General features: G+C 44.4%; 1 protein-coding gene and 1 long non-coding RNA gene across 5 annotated transcripts in view; one reads left to right on the forward strand and one right to left on the reverse strand.

The window, feature by feature from the left end:
* The window catches only part of BCL6 (BCL6 transcription repressor), a 35,251-nt gene extending 33,509 nt beyond the window's left edge, over nt 1-1,742 (reverse strand). For 3 of the 4 annotated variants that reach the window (XM_060274247.1, XM_035132858.2, XM_060274244.1), the window contains exon 1: nt 1,589-1,742. The gene's annotated coding sequence lies outside the window, so the exon portion shown is untranslated. The remainder of the gene's footprint in view (nt 1-1,588) is intronic. The other variant, XM_060274246.1, reaches the window with a different exon arrangement.
* Nucleotides 1,743-2,292: 550 nt separating this feature from the next.
* On the forward strand, nt 2,293-6,440 carry LOC132592130 (uncharacterized). Its single transcript, XR_009557545.1, has 2 exons — nt 2,293-2,450; nt 2,648-6,440. It is a non-coding gene; the product is annotated as an uncharacterized LOC132592130 (long non-coding RNA).
* Nucleotides 6,441-22,497: the final 16,057 nt, after the last annotated feature.

Here is a 22,497-nt window from a genome sequence, read left to right on the forward strand (position 1 = left end):
TTGGGAGGCGAGTGGCAGGCACGCAGCCCCGACAGCCGCAGAAATACACTCAGAGCGCGAGGCCAGAGAGGCGCCCCCCTCCCTCTCCCCTTCTCCGGCCCCGATCCCGGGAGACGCGCCGCGGCAGGTGCCCAACGCGTCGGGACCCGGCCAATCTTTTGGGGGGCGAGTTGCCCGGACATAAGTCAGTCGTAACCTGGCTTTCTGTCTGCCCCCGAGAAAAGACAAAAATGGATTTGGGGGGGGGGGTGTTTTCTGAATGTTTCCTCGGGAGTAAGCCCCATTGGGGAAACCCCTCCACCCCAGCGCGCAATCCTATATATGCACGCTTTGGTGGGATTCGGAGCGCCAGCCGGTTGCATGTTTACTTGTGCTTGTTTATTTATATTTGGGTCGCCCGGTGGAACAAACAAACAAACAACCGTCCCCTCCTCCTCCGCTTCTTTCCCTTCCCCGGCTGCCCTTGTGCGTTGCGCCCGCCCGCGAGGCCCTGGTCGGTGGAGCGGCTCCAGGCGAGCGAGGCGAGCTGGCGTTATCGAGCGCCCGAAAGGAAAGAGAATAGAGGGGGGAGAAGGAAAAAACAAAACACGTTTCGGGGGAACCAGTTTTGCAAAGTGATTTTTTTTAGAAAAATAAAAAAATAAGAGGGTGGGGGAAATTTGAAAAATGCCTCCATGGCCAAAAAATATTAAGACCCGGTCACGATGGGACAAACACGAGCAAAGCCGGTCGCCGGCTCTATGCATGGAGAGGACTCGCGGAAAAGAAGTGCCCTGCTCGGCTCGCCCGGTCAGCACAAACACCAGCTTCCCCCGGAGCTCTCTCGCGCGCGCTCTCGCTCTCTCTCCCTCCCCGCCAGCTTCCTTCCCCGGGCAGCCCTTCCAAAAACACAGCCCAGGAAGCACGCGATCCCAACACAACAGCCACAATCCTCGGCAAAACGCCCCGCGCCTCCTCGCTTTCCAAAATGAAACTGACAAGCGTCAAAACAGCCCCCCTCTCTGCTCCCTGCAAGCAGAAAATGACCAGCTCAGGAGAGAGAGGCAAGCAGGCAAACAGGCAGGCAGCAAACCCCGCCGGGGAGACTGGCCAGCATGGTTTCCCCCCCCCCTCCTGGTGGCTCTGGGCGATTGGAGAGCAAGGGGGAGCCCTGCGCGTCCGCCTGCCTGCCCGCCTTCCACCTGCCGCGCCACGGAGAAGGAAAGAGAGGGGGGCACACACACACATACAACAAGAGAAACAGACCCCCCCTTTGCAAAAGCACCGGCGCCCAACGGGACCAGAGCCTTTTCCCCCCCCCTCCAGCCACCTCCCCCTCCTTGCTCAAGAAAGCCCCCGATTTCCAGGCATCAAAAAGGTGGCAATGGGATGGATGGAAATGAAAGAGGCGCAGCGCGCAACGGAGCCCTGGCACCGCCGTCGCCGCCGCCAGCATCTTGGCTTGCTATTATTGCTCTAAATATTATTATGGTTATTATTATGGTTATTATTAATCATCCTCATCCAACGAGGCCCCGCGCAGGCAGCAGCAGCAGCAGCCCGGACAGCGGCAGCAATGCAAAGCAGCGAGCGAGCGAGAGCGAATCACCTGGTCTCCGCGCTTTCCTAGAAACTCCTTGCATCACCACTTCTAAGAACCCCAGTTCTAAGAATCAACACAGCTCAATTCTCGGAATTTGAGCGGCGGGCGCTACCATCGCAGGCAGCCCGGGGAGGATCCCGGGGGAGGGCTTTCTCCCAGGAGGGGCCCAAGGGAGCCCGGAACCCACTCGGGGACGCCCCCGGGCTTGGAGAGAGGCTTATGAGAAAGGTCCCCGAGGAGACCCCCGGGGAAAAACTTGCGGGAAGGGGCCAGGAGGGAGGTGCGGGGCCCGGGCCCCCCCCGTCGCCGGTGGTAGGTTCCTCTCTGGCAGTCACGTGGGGACCTTGCCTACCGTGACGTCAGGGATCGGCCTCAATACAATGTTGCAGAGTTCTATTCGCTTTCCTCCCCCCCTCCTCCCGCCCTCCTCCCCCCGCTGGAATTCTGAGAACTAATTTGCTTGGCGGTGACATAAGAGAAATCCGGGGATCCGGGGCGAATTCCATTTCGCAGCTTCGGTCCCCACCCCCCACCCCCACCCCAGCATCTCTTTAAGGGGAAAAAAAAAGCTTTAACATCCCCCCCCCCCTCGTTCCAAAGGCTTTTGCATTTGCTTTTCAGGTCCTAAGCAAAGAGAGAGGGAGAGAGACCCAAAACATGGTGATAATAATATGCAGCTTTTGATTTGGGGGGGGGGAGTTGTTGCTTTGACTTTTTTGCTTTTTTCTCTCTCTAACCCCCCCACCCACCCACCTCCGCCAGCAATATTCAGTAGGAAAGGGGAGAAAAAGAAACGAGAGCAGGAGGAGGGCAAAGAGAAATCCTCGTTGCGCCGCAGGCGCTGGTGGGGGTGAAGAATTGGAGTAAGGTTCGTATTTTTTAAAAAACTGAAAAGGGAAGAAGGGGGGGGCAGACCTACAGTTTTTCGGGCTGAGAGCGAGGAAGGAGGAGGAGGAGAAGCCCGTTCAAAAATAAGACACTTTTGTTTTTCTCCTTTGCTTTACTGGGGAATTTTGTGTGTGTGTGTGCAAATACCTTGTCTTTTTTATTATTATTTATCGACAGTGCGTTTGTGGAACGTTCCCTTCAAGCGAGATCTGGGACTTGCTTTTTGCTTTTTTGGAAAACGTCTCCTCTGGGCTCTTGTGATTTCAGAGAAGAAGGGGGAGGATTCGCTGTGAGAAACAAGGTCGTGGTTTGTTTGTGGATTCTTGCTTTTGTTTTGTTTTTTTCCCGTTCTAGATACTTTTTCTAGAAGTTTTTCAGTTTTGTGGGGTTCCCCCTCCGCCTCAAGTGGCTCTTCTATAAACCGAGGACTCTGGATCAAACTCAATTTGCTGGGAGGACTCACTCTGCTATCTTTCGGAAGGATTCTGACGTGGTGGTTCGCTTCTGGGACGCTTTACTTTTTTCCCCTTTCCCCTGTTCAGATTGTGGGCCTACAGGGGTTCCCCAAATGGGCCAGATCCTTTCCTCTTTCTGTTGCAGAGGGAGAGATGCAGGAGCAGCCCGCTTTGCTTATCGTGGAGCCGCAGGCGGGCCTTGCAGCACCCACGCCTGGGTTGCAGATGTGGGGTGGGAGAGATCCAGACCCCCGTGTGCCCTGCAGGCTGGGTCATAGCAGATCTCTGGCTTTGAAGGGGAGTTTTGTGTGTGTGTGTGTGTGTGTGTGTGTGTGTGTGTGTGTGTTTGGAGGGGGGGTGTTGCATCTGGAGCAAATGTAAAATGAAACCAGGTTTTGGGAATCCCTGGCTGTCAAAACAGTTTTCTGCCTGGAAAGCTTGTCCTTGATTAGAAATGAGAGCAGTTTAATGCGGATCGTTCTGTGTGCTCCAGAGTCTCTGCAAAGCCTTTTTTTAAAAAAAGTTGTGGATTGAATATTATTGCTAGGAATTATTATTTTTTTGGGGGGGTGTTATTTGTTCGCTTTGTAGCATTTCAGAACTGCTTCTGTGTTTGTGTGAACAGGCCTCCCTTCTTTTTAACTGTTGAAGGAGACTTTAGACCTGGAAACATAAGTAGATTGTAAATATATATGTATCTCTGCATGGCCTGGGAGGGGGCATGGAGGGGGGAGACGGTTTGCCAAAAACGATGAGGGTCAAAGGTGTTCTTGTTCTTGTTTTGGAACTTATGAAGTTGCAGATGTCTTTCCGACTCTCCCTGTATCTGGGCCTAGTCAGCATGCCGTCCTCTCAAGCTGAGTTCTCAATTATTTGTTTATTTAATGATAATAAACCTCTAATTGTGATGAGATTGTGGGAGGATCTATAAATAGCTCAGCGACTCTTTCTCTCTTAAACTCTCCCCCCCCCTTTGACAGAAGGGGGAGGGGAAGAGAATCAAGGAAGCTAGATAAACTATGAATGGGAATTTGTTTACAACAATCTCTCCAAGTTTGAATCACAGCACAGTCACACTGGCTAATCAAATTGCTTAGGGAAACTGATTAAATGACATGCAAATTGTTTGAAACACTCAGCTGTAACTTCTCTCTCTCTCTCTCTCTCTCTCTCTGTGTGTGTGTGTGTGTGTGTTTAATTCTAAGTATAAATATTGCATAGATCCGCTCAGATCTTTGAGAAAGGAATAAATATGCGTGATTTTGGGGTTATGCACTTTCCAACGATTGTCTTGCAGAGAATCCAGACTTTGAATGCCGTTTAATAAAAAATTGCAATACAGGAACACGGATTTATCTCATTTTGTAGATTGCAGAGCAAAGGGCACAATGTTTTGGTGGATGTCTGCAAGTAGAGCCATAAATCAGAGGGATGATTTGCCCCTGCATTTGTTTGCTTGTGTGCAGATAGATAACAACTATATTTACAAGTTATTATTATCCTGAAAATAAAAATCTATATTTTCCCGAAATTTAAATCTCTCGAGTTTGAGGCAGTAAATGGGCTGTTTGAACGGTTTGGCATTTGACCCCCTTATTGCTTTAGCACAATCGCAGTTTGAAGGGGTAGACAAAATTCCTATTGTGTTTCCTTGGAGTATGAAAACTCGTTTCAAATTCATTATTGCAAACCATGCTCCCACCCACTAGATGACAGGACGTCAGCCAATACAGAGCCAAAAAGCATATAAATGCATATGTGTGTCGTAAATAATGGACCATACTGGCTGAAATTATTTACATGGATCCATGCCTGCAGCCCCAAGTAAAATGGACCTCAAGGCTTTGAGTGCTCCTCCTATTTGCGCTCCTCCCTGTGTTACATCCCCTAATATTTCCTCCCTATAGGCTGATTTTAGGTGGAGAAGAAATGTATTATTCTTCAAAGCCATTCCCCTTCAGAGGTCAGAGGGTAGTGTTCCTAAAGTAGCCAGAGGGGGCACTGCAGAGCAGGAGGGAAAAGCTGTGAATCGCCCTAGCAAATTCCCAGCTGGGTTTCAAGAGCTATTCTCAAGGGACCAACTTCCTTTCCGCCCCCCCTCCCCAGCCCACCAACCCTGCAAAGCAAGCGTCTTTTAGCAAGTGCACACAAACACACACATTGCACCTGCTTCCATGTTTTTAAAGCCTCGGTAGAGAGGCCCCGAGAAAAGGATTTGGGTAGAAAGCAGCTGTTTGTTTATTTGCAATAGAGAAAAAGAAAAGAAAGGGGAGGAATACCTGATTTCTGCCATTTTTCCATCACATGCTTTGAAGTTCCAGTGTTTGCAAAATATCCCTGTGAGGTGTCATCTCCATAAGTATCTGTCCTGGATGCTTTAGCTGAGATTCCTGCATTGAAGGGGGCTGGACTAGATGAACTCTTGGGGGTCCCTTCCAACTCTACGGTTCTATGATTCCAAGTATCTGGGAGGGCTCCCACCTCTGTTACACCCCCATTCCCCACTTTGAAAGTGGAACCTGCCAATTTTAATATGGGAATCACGAGACTGAAGGCCCTCACACAGTTGACTGCGAGGGGGAATTGTCTTATCTAGATCTGCAGCATTGAGAGCCCTAAAAAGACACGATATAAATACGAAGCAAAGTGTGTATGGGGTAAAAAGGTATTGACAGGAGCCTTGATCAATAGGTGGCTATGGAATTCAACCACCCACCATGCATACTGGAGATGAGGGAGAGATTCAGTTCGGTTTTGCATTTAAAGGCAAACTGACCTAATTTGCACTTTCTGAAACTATAAGCAAACCGAAAAGTGGAAGTATCCTTTGAAATCTGCACTTTTCCTGAATTTTGCAAGGCAGTTCTACAGCCCAGTAATGTGTACAAAAATGCATATCCTGGGGCAAAGTAGGCATTAAATGCATACATTACTGGGTTTTTTTTCTTTCTTAAAGAAATCATAACAATCTTTTCAATAGGAGCAAAAGAGAAAAATCATGGACAACTCTGGCACAATGCAATGCAGCAAAATTACATGCAATATTAAGTCTGCTATACACCTGAAAGCCCAAACTAAGTCACTAATATTTTCAAATAAAACTGCCATGCAGATAACTGAATCCCTGGAGGCTCTCTAAACTCCACCATTAATAAACTTTAAGAAGGGATATTGTTCTTTATCAAACAAGCTGAGTTCAGTCTCCCCTTGAATTAATCAGCTGTGGTTAGATGTTTCAAGAGATGTTTAGGTGTTTCGAGAGAGCTATACCTCATGCATTGTTACAACACATCTCTTCTACATTATATTGTAAATTACCCTGTGATCTTCAGATGAAGGGCGGTATAGAAAGTTAATTAATTAATTAAGGCATTTGCCCTTTGCATTTCCAGTCCTTGCCTAACAGAAGCCAACAGCAGAACTGCCCAAGTCTTATTTGATGCTGCAGGATGTATAGGAGGGAAATGTTTTTGCAAAAAAAAAAAAAAGTTTATTAAGCAGATCTGCATGCAAAATTGTGCACATTAGGAGATATTTGCAGTAGTGATGATTTTTTATGAAAACTTTGGAAAGTGGTTTTGGTGGTTTTTTTTATAAATACTGATATGGAAACGTGAACTGAATTTAACATTGGAAAAAAGGAGAAACTGAAACTGACCGTTTTGCCCACCCTGAAATATAATCAATAAGGTCCCTTATATTTTGGTTCTGTCTGCAGCTGGTTCATCTATATATTTTCATCCAGCTCTCACTGTGGATCTTGCCCTTTCCATCAATTTTGCTTCATGCAGCTGAGGAGGGAGTTTGGCTTTCACCTCAGGACTCTGCCGGCTAAGTCACTCATTTTTCCCATATAAGTGAATGGAGGAGCTTTTGTTTCATCTGAGAGCAATCAGGAGAAAATGGGGTGGAGGACATCCACTGTGGCCAGCGGGGATGGGCTGGCCCTGCGTGCAGGAAAAAACCCACAACAACAACAACAACATCAACAAGTGGGCATCTGCTTTACATTTGGGTTGGAGCTGCTATTTCTGATCGGATGGAAATTAAAAAGGGCATATTTGAGCCTTGGCTCCCCAGCCAAATGGCTCATTCCTGCTTGCCCACTCCCTGGCCTCGCATTCGGAGAAGTTAGCCTGCTGTTTCCCTTCCTGGAAAAGCTCTGTGCAGGGATAGCATGCGGCACAAAACATTTTAGCCATTTAATTGCCGTGCTCTTAAGCGACCGTTCGATTATCAGTCAGGTTAAAATGCACGTTGCAGAACCCCAGTAAGCGCCCTCAAAATAACCCTCCTTTCCAAAGCTTTACTGATCCAGCAAGGGACTTAAATGCAGGAGCATTTGATGATGCAGTTGAGACGTGAGCATGTTTACTTGGAAGTAAGTCCCAATGATTTCAATGTGCCTTGGAGGAGCTTAGCTGGAGTGCTGCTTCTCGGAGCAGATTTACACTCAAATTCATCCCTTTAAATAAGCTGACATCCTGTCGGTAAACTTGTTTTTTTCGATTGGAGGAATTAAGCATATGTCCTCCGAAGGATGTTGCCCAAATCACCATCACCAAAAAGGCACAGATATTTTGCAATGATGGCCCTGTCACGGGATCTTTTCCTAAGGGGACTGAGGCACAGATTATGAAATCCACATTTTAAAGTCAGGATGGATTCGGACAGAACAATTCTGCTATGCCTTTGCAACTCCAAATAATTTCTGTTTTGATACATTCTCTTGTTTCCCCTCACCCAAATTGTACGGTTCAGAGGGAGGCAGGGAGCAGAACTTTAGCAGGATGGTATCTGGGTGAAGAACTGATGCAGTCCATTTTGCATGCCACAGTGCCCCCGAAAACTGAGAGCAGGGACATTGGAGGGGCAAACGAGAAATCGTGCACTTAAAAGAAGTGTTTGCAAATTTCCAAACTTCAATCAAGTCCCAAACTGGAATCTCCGGCATTGGAAATCTGAATGTGAAGCTTTCCAAAATTTGAAACCCTAGCCTTGTGGGTGTCTTGCTGATTGCACCGGCAGGCATGAAATGTGAAATCTCGTCTGCTGTCAGCTGTCAAGTGCTAAATGTTGGGCCATGCCCTCCTAAGAAATACCGTTGCTTGTCAGCTTTCAAATATTGTCAACTGGCAGTCATCAAAATGTTTGAAATCAAATGATCACGAGGCTGCTTTCAATGCAAGTTAAGAAATATTTGGTGAATATTTTTTGGCAAATATTCGAGCAGCATTTTTGCTCTGGCTGCACTTTAGAAGCAGCAAGCTCCTTTTGGCTCTACGGCCATCCCAAACCCGACGAAGGCTGCTCAGTGATCTCACAGTCAGATCTAACCAAGAAGAGGACCTGGCCTTAGATAGGGTGATCTCCAAGACCCTGAAGGAAAGCTGCCAAATTTATTCTGCCAAATTTATTCATAGGTTTTCTTACTGGCCCTTCACCCCATGGTTTAAGGGCAGGATGCAGCAATATAATAATGTGCAATTCTAGGAAGGAGAACGAGTTCAATTCCAAAAGAAAGCGAAGCCATTCCAAATGGAGCAGGACAGCTCACGGGAAATTAAACCGGTTGCATGTTTGTGCCGACTGCCGTCCTGTCCTGTGACGGTGGCACCCCTTTCCCTCTCCGAGGTGGAAGCCTGACAGCAAGGCCCACGGGGTAACAAGACGGCTGTCATTACATGCAACCCTACCTTCCGTGGCAGGACATAATGGAACTTATAATATGTTTCTCCTTCTTTTTCTCCGTCCTATTTTCAAAATTAACCTCCACTCTCCCCCCCCCATGAAAACAAGAGAAGAATGCGTTTTTTAATAACCTAATTAAATCTTCGATTGCAACCATTTGGGGGGGGGGGGTGCATTAACCCATTCAGGGAACGCAGACTCATAAACTAGCTTGATAAGTTGCCATTTAGCACATCTTCACTGTGGTTTATAGACCCTCAAAGTGATTTATGTGATGCACAGCAGGAGAGCAGATTTCCATCTCTTTCAGCCCACAAAAAAATATTTATGCGAAATTATCTCTGGAATTTTAATCCATGCTTTTTTTTGAATTTTAAAACTTTTGATTTATATCCCACCTTTAGATCCCAAGGCAATGTACAAAGCGTTCCCCAGAAGTCTCCCACCTGGATCCTGGCAGGAAGACATGTTTAGCAGCTGCAATGGGGTAGCCTCATGAGTCCTCGGATCATGTATTATTATTATTATTATTATTATTATTATTATTATTATTTCATTTTATTAGTATTTCTGTGGATACTCAAAGCTATGCAGAACTGGTACCATTTTTTTAGAAGGAAAGCACTGTTTAAAAAGGTGGCACTTACTCTAGTGATTTCATGGCGAGTACCAGTACCGTTTTTTTCTAGAAGAAAAGCACTGGTTATTATTATCCAAAGATATATAATAAGGAATGTGTGTGCATATGTGAAGCCGGTTGTCATTCCTGACTGATTAACCCAGATTAAGAACAGAGTGGGCATATTCCATGCATATTATCTGGTGGATATAGAACACACCTGCCTTTGCCCTTGCACCGGTTAATATTATGGGCTACATTATAATGGTGTCGTTTTCTTTTTTCCTTGAACACTTCCTTTCTTCTTCTTCTTCTCAAGAGCCCATAAAATGCAAACAAGGGCATCCACCATTGTTATCCCCCTTCATCCCTCGAGGTGTCAAAACAACGTTAACTATTGCACTGCCAGCTTTGTACTAGCTACTTCTTAAGCATCCTAGCCCAAATGTGGATTGTTTAGGGCTGGGTGGCGGCTTTCTGTACAGCCCCTGTGCTATTTCCAGGTCTGCCATATAATTTTCTCCTGCTACTACCTTTCTTATTTGTTCCCAAGCGTCGGTCTAATTCACAGCAGACTGACGGCATGAGGTGTCCCAAGATCTTATCTCTCTGATGTTCAGTTTTTAACTGCCTGCTTGCTTAATGTACATAAACATCACATGGCTGTATGATATTTATATTTTTTAATATTATGCGTGTTCTGGTTTTTATAGAATCAGCGCAATGCATGTCACCAAGCTGCTAGGGTTTGCTTTTCTGACTACAGATGCACTTAAATAATTAGCTGAGAACAAGCCTCCAATTGATCTCCAAAACAGCATCCTAGTCTATAGTACCAGTGACGGCAGAATTGTTGTGAGTTGGGTAGTGCACTAAAGCTGGACTTTTGCAAAAGCATCATAATGTGTTCCTTCGTACGATGCATCCCAAACTTCAAATTAAAATTAATTTGTTTAATTCAACAAAATTGATGATCCAATTATCTGGTAGTCATTTATACCTCCAGGACCCCCCTTGCCTCTGAACATCACCTAGGTATTCTCCCCCCCCCCCCGGCGGGTGGTACCACCCAGTTTGGGAACCAGTGTTTTAGATAATTTAAACAAGCGGACTGGCTGATTTAGATACATCCACCATTGCTTAACCTGAGTGTCTAAAGCTGGGATGTCGAAGATATGTACCCCATCAGAGCTTCTTGGACTCCAACTGCTATCGTCCTTGTCCTCTGGCCATGCTGGCTGAGGCTGAGATGGGAGTTGGAGTCCAGCAACACTCAGAGGGACACAAATGTTCCCCACCCCAGATCCTATAGCCCTTGGGCAGGGGAGAGACCTAAGGTTCACTGGAGAGGACAACCTGGGTGCTGAATTTAGTAGGAATTTTTTGTAGAACTTTGCATCTTCAAACATAACCTCCTCCCTTCCTATGAGCAGACCCAGGGCCGGACTGAGGTTTGATGAGGCCCTCAGCTCCTGAAGGTAATGGGGCCCTTGATATGTCCAGTTGTCCTTTGTCAACAACAAATTGTCGCTGTTTTTTGTGTTGAAGAGATGCTATATGGTCATTGATGGACCTCATACAGTAGGTATCTCAAGCCATTTGCACGTGTTGCCGTGCAACCAGTCCATGCAGAATGTAGGCACCCTATATATAGAAAGGAGCAAACCAGGGATATTTGAGGGAGCAGGCTAGCAGGCGGGGCCCACAACTTATATCATGGGAGCCTACACAACACAAAACACTGTTGCTGGATGTAGGTTTTATGTTATTCGTTTTTTATCTTATATTTTGGAAATGTACATCCAGGGGTTTTTTTCTTTGATTTTTTTGGGGGGCCCCAAGAGAGTGGGGCCTAAGCTATAGCTTGTTTAGCTTATACGTAAATCCGGCACAGAACAGAGCCATCATTTCCTTCCCCTAAGAACATGCATGTGTCACAAACGCCTTTCTGCAATGAGAGGCGTGGTTTGAGCATTCCTGGAAATTAGGCTTTTTAGACCTGAAAACCCTTCGCTGCCTCAGAGGTGTGGAAGCTAATTGTGGCTGCTTTGTGGTGACAATCCCTTAAAAGCTTTTGTTTATTAGGCGTGACGGCTTTTTTTCTTTTTAAGGACTTCCATTTTCAGAGGCAGTATCCCTCTGAAAGTCAAATGCTCCAGCACAAATATTGGGGGGGGGCATGCTGGGGGCTCCACACCCTGCTGGCGGGGAATCTGCTTGGGCAGAAAATGCTGGATTAGGTGGGCAAATGGCCTGATCCAGGATGACCCTTCGGTTATTCCTATTCTCCATCTCTTCAACTGAACTTTGGTCATGATCAAGCCTGGGTGAACTTCCACATGGAGTATTACGATCTGGGAGGGTGTAGGCAGATTTATATAAATATATTGCTGCTCTTAGAGGCCAGCCATTTGTCCTGAATGCTCTGTGCTTTAAGTACCATATTTTCCCGTCTATAAGACGCCCCCATGTATTTTTAGGGACTCCGATTTAGGAAAATGGGGGGAGATGCTATCCGTGAATAAGACGAAAATGGGGTGAGATGCTAAGAAAATGGGGGGAGATGCTATCCGTGTATAAGACGAGTCCAGATTTGTTTTAGAGTAAAAGAAAGCATAGCCTTATACACGGAAAAGTACGGTATATTGCCAGGGTGAATATTCCATCATCACCTCATTTCCCCCTCTTTCATTTCCCACTCTCTGGCTGTTTTGCCAAATGTAGGAATACATTTAAGCTTAACCATTTGGACTGCTGGTATTCAAAGGTTTGGTAAATTGCCCTTCTGGAAAAGATATCTCAGAAACGGAAAGTATCTAAAGAATTTGAATGGCCAATGTTTCCTGCCCCCCCCAAAAAAAATACATGGCATTATTTTATTTCATATACAAATATTGAGGCATGCAGTTACCAGCATATGCAAAGGTCTGGCTCATTTAAGACGAGAGAGAACCTTTATTCTCAATAAGGATGGGGCACACACCAGTGGAGAATGCTTTTGTTTTATAAATCTTTATTATTTGCAAAGGGAATCTTTTCATGAGTTAATATATTATTATTTCTTTGGAGCTTCCCTGTACCTTTGTGCCCTTACAGACTGTGACGCTTTGTGGTTTAAATGTCTGATTCTTTGTTTTTCTTCTTGTTGTTATGTTTGCCCTTTGTTCATAAATCAATAAAAGATAATAAATCCGGAATATTAAAGTGGAAAGTGCAACCTTTAGAAATTATAACAGAAATGTGCTGGAAATATCAAAATACCATGGTTAGTTTTCCAGAGCTCGGTGAATAAACATGAGATATATTGACAAAACTATATCTTGTCTTCTTTCTCTGCGTTAAATTATTTCTGCTAAGTTTTGACATTTTGTGTGACGTGCCACACTTTGACAGATGGCGATGTAGTGCAACACCGATTCTTTGCAACGATAATCTTGGTCGCTGCCTGAAGCTTGGGAAATCAGTAAAGGAGTATTCAGCACTCATTGTGCTCTGCCTAATAAATCTAAATAACTCAGCCAATGGATCTGACAAGTAGCCTCACAGTCTCATTAATTTTATTTCCTTTCAACTGCAATCCTACTCACACCGATCTGAGAGCAAGTCCTATCGAACTCAGCGGGACTTTGGAATAAACATGCTAATTTCTAAACTCAATAAGATTGTGGTCAATTCTACAGATGTGTAGGAAAACTGAAAACAAACAGTTGTACCATGAGGGTTTATTAAAGCGCTCTCTGTATATTTTATCCAATTCATGGGATGTGAAATGCAAATTTGCAAAGCACCCCACAAGGGTTTCTCTCTAAGGGATATTCCCTCGTGAAGTTCTTGCACAACTCTGATCCCATAATGCTTCTCCCCCGCACAATGTCCTATTTTGCTGGACATTATTTCGAGACAGATAATGATGTAAGTACCAGATATTATATGTGAATAAAACTTTGATCATACCGCTTTGAATTCTGTGCCACAGTTAATCACCATGTTTCAATTGAGTCAAAGGAGGACCAATTCCCATTAGGATACCCCGATCATTAAGGGTATCATCACATTCAAATTATTGAAGCCAATGGGGATTTCCCCCTCCCCTCCCCAAATGTGTAATCAATTGATAAGCAATTAAGCAAGTCCTCTTTTGAAATACATCTTTGACTCATCCCATTCCAAATTTTCTTATCCAGCTTATGGTGAAATACATTTCCAATTTGATTTATTTACTTCCTTATTTTCTTTCTTTCTTTCTTTCTTTCTTTCTTTCTTTCTTTCTTTCTTTCTTTCTTTCTTTCTTTCCTGCAATAACTGGCACAGAGGCAGTTGGACAAACAGGCCAAACCCTGCGCCAAAGGATAAATGGACATAAATCTGACACCAGGAGTCGCAAGAAGTAGGAGAACACTTCAATCTCCCAGGACATTCTATACAAGATCTCAAAGTAGCCGTCTTATTACAAAAGAATTTCAGAAACAGACTTGAAAGAGAAGTTGCTGAATTACAACTTATCATTAAACTGAAAACTATGGAGAGACATGGTTTTAATAGTAGTTGATATTGGAGTCCTGTCTCATTACATATGCTAATCATCAACATACTATCCCTTGCTTTTTCCAGATGGACTAATTGCAGTCGTTAACAGTCGTCAGCAGGTTTACCATACCCATTGAGCCAATCACCCATCTCCTACTACCCTCCTGAGAAAAACCCCACCCTCCCACTATATATAAGGGTCAGGTGACTTCCGCTTCAGTGTATCTGAAGAAGTGTGCATGCACACGAAAGCTTATTCCCAGAACAAACTTAGTTGGTCTCTAAGGTGCGACTAGACAATTTTTTAATTTTAATTTTTATTTCAGAGGCAAATAGTTAACCAAAGAGAAAACACGCTTCCTGGTTCTGTTCTGATTTTGTGGGGCAAGGGAAGTGACACTGAGCTTAAAGAGCCTTACTCTCGAGTAAGTCCACAACTTTAGAGGCCATTTAGAAATGCTGGCTTAAAGGAAGACACTGGGTGGCTGTTATATGTTTGATTATTATTTAGGAATAGCATTTATGTGTCCCAAGTCTGCAAGGTTTATAACAGCAATGCACATGTCAGCACACAAGACAACAGACATGTACAAACTCAGGTCGCAAATTTGGGAAGGCCCCACTGGGGAAACGCTGTCAATCAAAGCAGACAGTTCTGGACTAAGAAGGATCAATGGATTTGATTCAGGATACAGCAGATTTCCAAGTGCAATCACTGGATTCTTAAACTTGCCCCCATACCACTAAAACAGAATGCTTAAATAATAATAATAATAATAATAATAATAATAATAATAATAATAATTTATTATTTATACCCCGCCCATCTGGCTGGGTTTCCCCAGCCACTCTGGGCGGCTTCCAACAGAAAAATGAAATGAAATAATCAAACATTAAAAGTCTCCCTAAACAGGGCTGCCTTCAGATGTCTTCTAAAAGTCTGGTAGCTGTTTTCCTCTTTGACATCTGATGGGAGGGCGTTCCACAGGGCGGGCGCCACCACCGAGAAGGCCCTCTGCCTAGTTCCCTGCAACTTGGCTTCTCGCAACGAGGGAACCGCCAGAAGGCCCTCGGTGCTGGACCTCAGTGTCCGGGCAGAACGATGGATTAAATACATTATATTTCACATTTCTCTAAGCAAACCATGGTGATGTGACAGCTCCCTCCTTCTGTTCCAGGTGATGGAGGCATCTTAGTTGAATATAGTTCTCAATACAGTGGTGCCTCGGTTTATGAACACAATTGGTTCCGGAAGTCTGTTCATAAACTGAAGCGTTCATAAACTGAAGCGAACTTTCCCATTGAAAGTAATGGAAAGTGGATTAATCCATTCCAGACGGGTCCGCGAAGTACTTAAACTGAAGCGTTCATAAACTGAAACATGGGTGTAATTGGTTCCGGAAGTCTGTTCATAAACTGAAGCGTTCATAAACTGAAGCGAACTTTTCCATTGAAAGTAATGGAAAGTGGATTAATCCATTCCAGACGAGTCCGCGAAGTACTTAAACTGAAGCGTTCATAAACTGAAACATGGGTGTAATTGGTTCCGGAAGTCTGTTCATAAACTGAAGCGTTCATAAACTGAAGCGAACTTTTCCATTGAAAGTAATGGAAAGTGGATTAATCCATTCCAGACGGGTCCGCGAAGTACTTAAACTGAAGCGTTCATAAACTGAAACATGGGTGTAATTGGTTCCAGAAGTCTGTTCATAAACTGAAGCGTTCATAAACTGAAGCGAACTTTCCCATTAAAAGTAATGGAAAGTGAATTAATCTGTTCCAGATGGGTCCGCGGTGTTCATAAACCGAAAATTCATAAACCGAGGTGTTCATAAACCGAGGTTCCACTGTATATACGTAGCAAGACAGCAGTGTTTTGGGATTTGCTTTCGGGTCGGGGGGAGTTCTCTGCAAGGTGGTAGGGCTAAGTACCGTATTTCATCAGCTGCAGAGAGTGTTTTGCCAGATGTTAACTACTGAGATTTCAAGAGCCTGGACCTGAATGCAAAATCTGGGCTTTCTTAAACAGAGAGCATCTCCCGAGGCACATTCATCTCAACAGTCGCCGTTTTGCCTAACCACATAAACTACAGGCAGCAATCTCCTGGGACATCTTCTTGGACCCGGTCTTGTATTTCACCTCGGCAATGAAAATCACCTAAACTGGTTGCCGAAGAGATATCTTAATAGTTTTGAGGCCTAAACGCATATCACATTCCATCGTAATTCTTTTTACCTCTTTGAGGGTTTAGAATAAAAAAAAAATGTATGAATTGTATTAAATGAAAAATAAAAGTAAGTAAAATTCCTTTTTAAAAAAAAATTAAAAAAAATAAATACAGGATTTTTATAATAGTTCTGTCCTAATCTTACTGATGCTACAAACTGGAATTTAACTTTTAATACTCATTGGTACATTTATTTATGATTGCAGGCTGTATGCAGCGTCAGCCCTACTCGGAGTAAGGCCACTGATTGTAAGCAAGAAATCCCTATGCACCAGAAAGGGACATAGAGCAAAGTGTTGTAAATTAAGCCGGCGTCAATTTACACCAGAGCCAAACCCCAGTCGCCGATGGGGCTACTAAGCCTGGCAGACAGAAAGCAAAATCTTTAAAATGACTCGGTGTGACTCCCCTGAATAGGCTTAGGACCTGACCTCTGTCCCCGTCTCTAGTCCTGCCTCTTCCATGCCCCCTCGGCTCAGCATAGGAAAAGATCCTTTTCCAGATCAGGTCCACTGCCCATCTAAACATGAATCCTGTCCTCACAGTGCAGGCAAGAAAAAAAAAACTTTCATTTTAATTTTTTTCCTCATCTACAATACTGTTTTATTTATTTTATAGTACAGTACACTGATCATTGCTTTCAATTTATGGATCAGTGGTCCCATTAGATAGCAAAATTCAAGTTCAATTGCTGTTTTAGGGATTGTTTCTAAAAGTCTGGAACGGATTAACCCGTTTTGCTTTACTTTCTATGGGAGAGCGCGCTTTGGTTTCGGAACGCTTTGGTTTTGGAACGGACTTTGGGAACGGATTAAGTTTGAGAACCAAGGTACCACTCTATATAGAAATGAGAAAACCAGGGATATTTTAGGGAGCAGGCTAGCAGGTGGGGCCCATGACTTACATCATAGGAGCCCACACAACACAAAATTCTATTGCTGTTTAATTTTATTTGTTTTTTATCTTATATTTTGGGAATGTACATCCACTTTTTTTTCTCTTTAAATTTAAATCCCCTCCAAGAGAGTGGGGCCCTAAGCTATAGCTTGTTTATCTTATACGTAAATCCGGCACTGGGAAACCTAAAAGCAGGATCTGACCACCTTCAACTCCCTCCTCCTTTTATTTCCAGCAATTGGTGTTCAGAAACTGTATCATCGTTTGATACAGTTCAGTGTCTGGAGCAGTGATTTCTCCTTCTGCTTATTTATTTGCATTTTATTAGTTCCACGTACTGTACTCAACTTATTGCAACAATATCAATTGCATACCGCAGATGATACTATAGTAGGGAGAAGAATGTGGGTCCTAGGTTCATTAGGAAAACTTGTCAAAAGGCTCAGTTTAGCTCTATTTCAGGCCCTGTTTTCAGTAACCAGAATTTAATGTTCCCCGTGTGACGATATTTCCGGTTTTTGCAACTATCGTTCTTGCTGTGGCACCGACTTGGGGTGCCAACCAGTCCCTCAGGTCTTGCCATTTACCGTAATAATTCCCAGAGACCTCGAAGAGGTAAAGGTTCCACTTAATTGTGCTATTAAAAGTAGATTAGATCATTAGTCAAATTCGCGGATGAGAAAGGCATGGGGGCTGCTGTGTACCACCTCCACCATTCGGGATATTATGGGCTGTATTCGACTGTGTTCTCTTCTGCATAGGAATTAATGGACCTCAGTTCGTCATCTCTGTTCATTTCAGTGGGTCTACTTTGAGTAAGACCAGCGATGCACATAGTTGAATACCGGTTACTAATTATCAGAAAGGGGAAGAGGGCTGTTGGTTTTATGCATGGCTTCTGGGCTTTGCAGAGGTACTCTGGAAGGCAAGACGCTGCATTTAATGGGCTGTTGCTCTGATCTAACATGCTTAATAATAATAATAATAATAACCATTAGCTAAGGTTGCAAGCCTAAATCAGTTTGATTAGTATCTAATCAGCTAAAACTCTAGAAGATCAACAGAGGAGATGCTCATTTTAATTGAGAACTGAGTTATTTTTATGTATATTTTTACAGAATATCTCTGCAGCCTTTAAAATTTTATACAGGCTCTTAAAGTTGCTCACAAGCTTGAAGGCAGAATTTAAAATATCAGAAGCAGTACTGGTTTTGGAGCCGACCAAAACCTTTTTATTATTATTTTTACCAAATATGTAAATTTGACCTGGAATTTAATATATAATTTTATTTCATAGATTTTATTTTATAATGTATATTTTTAAACTGCAGATTCCCCCCGTAAAAATCAAGACTAACTTGTTTTTAACACCGAGCTTTTATCAGTAAACTTAATGCAAGTATATATGTAAACCATTTAGAACTTTTGATGATTCAGTGATAGAGAAACCTGGTTAAATAAATTTTTAAAAAATCAATATTTCAGTGATAATGATTATTAATTTTATCCAAGTAACTTTTTATTATATTTTATGAATATTGTGGTATCTATTTTACATTTGTAATTATGTTTCTATGTTGTAAACCAAACTGTGGCTTTCCGACGAAGAAAAGTCAGCAAAGGAAGAACAACCATCAATTCACCTAAGTAAAATCAGCCACAACAGTTTGTTTAAATTTTTAGTTTAGCCCACTGAGCTTCTTTTGATTCAGGTTTGTTATTTGATCAAGGACTGAAACAGAGCGCGAAGCATCATTTACTGCTTCCTAGTGAAAGGTAACCTGCATGGAATTTGGCTAACCTGCACATTCATTTTGATTTAACAGATTAATTAATTGATCCATCAGTTTCATGGCAAATGATCAGCCAACTGACAAATCTTGTAACTGATTGACAGCCCTCGATTTAGGGCTCTTTCCCAGACCCTCCAAGTGTCCCTATTTTCCAGGGACAGCCCTGGATTTGCAGAAGCCGTTCTGGTTTCCAATTTGATCCTAGAATGTCCCACTTTTCCTTCGGATGTCCCTATTTTCACCGGATAAATTTTGGAGTGTATGGAGCGAAGGAGATAAGGCACTAAGCAACCTTTAGAAGACACCAGAAGGCAGCCCTGTATAGGGAAGGTTTCTTTTTTAATGTTTAATGTTTTATTATGTTTCTATATATAAGTTGGAAGCTGCCAAGAGTAGCTGGGGCAACCCAGTCAGATGGGCGGGGAATAAATAATAAAATTGTTATCATTACGGAATAGGATGCCCCTATTTTAATTGGAGAAATGTTGGAGGGTATGCTTTCTCACAAATCCTAGAATTGTACAGTTGGAAGGGACCGCAAGAATCATCTTGCAGTGCAGGAATTTCAGCTAAAGCCTCCTCTCAATTGTATGTTCTCAGTTATCTACATCAGTGCAGACAACAACAACAACAACAACAACAACAACAACAATTTATTATTTCTACCCTACCTGTCCATCTGCCTGGGTTTCCCCAGCCACTCTGGGCGGCTCCCAACAGAATATGAAAAACACGATAAAATATCAAACATTAAAAACTTCCCTGAAAGTGTCTTCTAAAAGTCAGATAGCTGTTTATTTCCCTGACATCTGATGGGAAGGCGTTCCACAGGGTGGGCGCCACCACCGAGAAGGCCTTCTGCCTGGTTCCCTGCAACCTCGCTTCCCGCAGGGAGGGAACCGCCAGAAGGCCCTCGGAGCTGGACCTCCGTGTCTGGGCTGGACGATGGGGGTGGAGCTGCTCCTTCAGGTATACTGGGCCGAGGCGATTTAGGGCTTTAAAGGTCAGCACCAACACTTTGAATTGCCCTCTCCTCCTCTGTGAATTTCTCTAATCCTCTCATAAAGCCATCTAGGATGGCGGCCATAACTGCCTCTTGTGGGAGAGCGCTCCGCAGTCTAACCATGTGTGGCATCGTTTCTTCCTTTCAAAGCCAACTCTACTTCATAGCCATAATGACTCCATTATACTTGACATGGTTTCATGTGCTCCATGCTATTTGCTCCCCAATCCAACCCCTTCTGGCCCCCATGAAGCATATTTCTGCCCTTCTGGCCCCCATGAAGCATATTGGTGGTGCCTTAGTTGTGGGCACAGAGCTTTCCCCACCAACGCCCTTGTGTTGTGGCCTAGATAGAGTTGAATTGAATGCAATAATCCCACTGGAACGAGCTAGCCAGTGACTCGACAGAACGTGGGCATTTAATTTTGGTTGGGTTATGAAACAGATGCCACTACTGAGAAGGCCCTGTGCCTGGTTCCCTGTAACCTCACTTCTCACAGGGAGGGAACCACCAGAAGGCCCTTGGAGGTGGACCTCAGTGTCCGGGCTGAATAATGGGGGTGGATAAGATTATTGCATTGCAGAGGGCTAGATGACGCCTTGGCTCCCTTCCAAGTCTACAATTCTATGATTTTATGAAACCACAGGAGGGGAGAATTACTCTTGTGCTTGAATCCTGCTTGCTGGTTTCCCCACAGGTATCTGGTTGGCCACAGTGAGAGCAGGATGCTGCAGTAGATGGGCCATGGGCCTGATCCCGGGAACAGACTCCCTTGGGAGGTGGTGGACTCTCCTTCCTTGGAGGTTTTAATACCAAGGTTGGATGGCCATTGGTCAGGGATTCTTTGGCTGCCATTCCTGCATTGTAGGGGGTTGGACTAGATGACCCTTGGCGCCCCTTCCAACCATGCCGTTCCGTGATCTAGCAGGCTCTTCTTATTTTCTCGCTCGGATTGGGACAACAGAGGGATGTTTTCCAAACCACAAGGCTGCTTCGACTACAGAAATGGGGGCAAAAGAGGAGCTGTTCCAGATTAATTAATTCGATCCAAATGGCGTGACTTTCTGCGACACACCCTCTCGGAGGAACAAAAAAAGCAGGCCAATGAAACTGGTCCTCCCTTATAAATCGCGCAGACTGTCTCCTGGGCACATTTGGAAGTGGGGAGGAGAGGATGTGCAGAGGGGCAAAGTTTGGAAATCTCAACAGCTGCTCCCAGAAGCTTCCCCCGGAGAAGCTGGCAGCCAGTCCTCATGAATTTTATTTGACTCTTTGAAATGCCAGCCTGCGTTATTTAGTTTAATAAGTTATAGGAGGGGAGAGGAAGGGAGCTGGTGTGTGTGTGTGTGTGTTTGTGTGTAGATGTCTAACACTCTCTGCCCAGCGAGCCGCAGATGTTTTGGCTGTGCCAGGGAGAAGAAGTTCTGCTTTTCCTTGCCGCAAGTCAAGGTCTCGCTGCGACGCCGGGAGAACTCTTCAGAATCCAAAGGCCGCTTCTTTGCCCCGTCTGGGAGCTTTTGAGTTGCCACTGCACGGTTGCAAGGAAACAAAGCAGCAGGGAGAATGTATTGGGGCGGTGCAGGGAGAGAAAGAGACAATTTCACCTTCTTGTCAAAAGGAAATAAAGGGGGCTGGCATGAGATTTGCTTATTCCCCTTTCCTATTTGTTTGACTGTGGAGTGTTTTGGTTGCAAGTCTGGATCTTTTCCTCCCAGCCCAAGGGAGGGGAGCAGTCAAACCAGACTGGCCTGCCTTGTTTTCGTGCAACACTCCCTCCCTACGAACACACACACACACACACACACCTGCCTGCACAAGGCAAGCTGCTCCACACTGCGCTCTGAGCCAGGCCTGCAACGTGCTTTGGGGAGTAGTGAGATGTTGTAGTTTTCCATTCCTGCAGAGTTCCCTTGTTTATCCCAGGCAAGAACCTTTAGACAGGGTGAGCTGCTTTTTCAAGGTGCCCCTGCTCTCTCTCTGGACAAAGTGTGCTCAAAGTCGAAGGGCAGATAAGAGGGGTTTTTTTAAAAAAGGGGGGGGCTCCAAGGATGGGTGGTGGGCGATTGCCAACAGACAGAGGTCTTTCCCAGCCTCCTTCCCTGAGACAACTGCAGTTCCCCCCGCCCCACCCACGGATGCACAGAGCAATAAACTACAATAAAAGCCACAAGGCATCATGGAACAGCATCAATTAAAAAAAAAATACACGGAGCAGCAAATAAAAACATTGCCGCTTTGGATGGCAAACTATTAAAATGAAATTTCCATCTCGGCAAGAGGCTAAAAGCAAAGTCGGACGTGGAAAAAGAAAAGAAATGGCAGAAGGCAGAGGGAACGGTCAGGCATACGATCAGGGCGTTTGGGCTTAATTTAATTTAATATTTGCATAGCATCTAAAGCCTTTAAAAAAGAAGAAAGCAACAACTGAAATGTGAAAAGTATTCAAAACACGAGCATGTTCAGATCCAACCCCTGGCACGATTTCTGAAATCACGTGAAATTTGTTTTCAGCGCTCACAAAAGTTATGCCGAGGAAAGTGAGTGTGATAGAAATTTGGGGGCTGATAGAAATTTGGGGGCACCATTGATTGGTTTGTTGCATTTCAATCCCACCATTTTTCTCCAAGGCGTGCTTCTTCTTCCTCTCCTCATTTTATCCCTACGAGAACGCTGTGAAGTAGGTCCGGCGGAGAGTCAGTGAATGGCCCAAGGTCATAGAATCATAGAATATTGGAGTTGGAAGGGACCCCCAAGAGTCATCTAGTCCAACCCCCTGCAATGCAGGAATCTCATTTAAAGCATCCATGACAGAT

This window comes from Zootoca vivipara, chromosome 5 (genome assembly GCF_963506605.1).
Source record: "Zootoca vivipara chromosome 5, rZooViv1.1, whole genome shotgun sequence".
NCBI classification, from domain to species: Eukaryota; Metazoa; Chordata; class Lepidosauria; order Squamata; family Lacertidae; genus Zootoca; species Zootoca vivipara.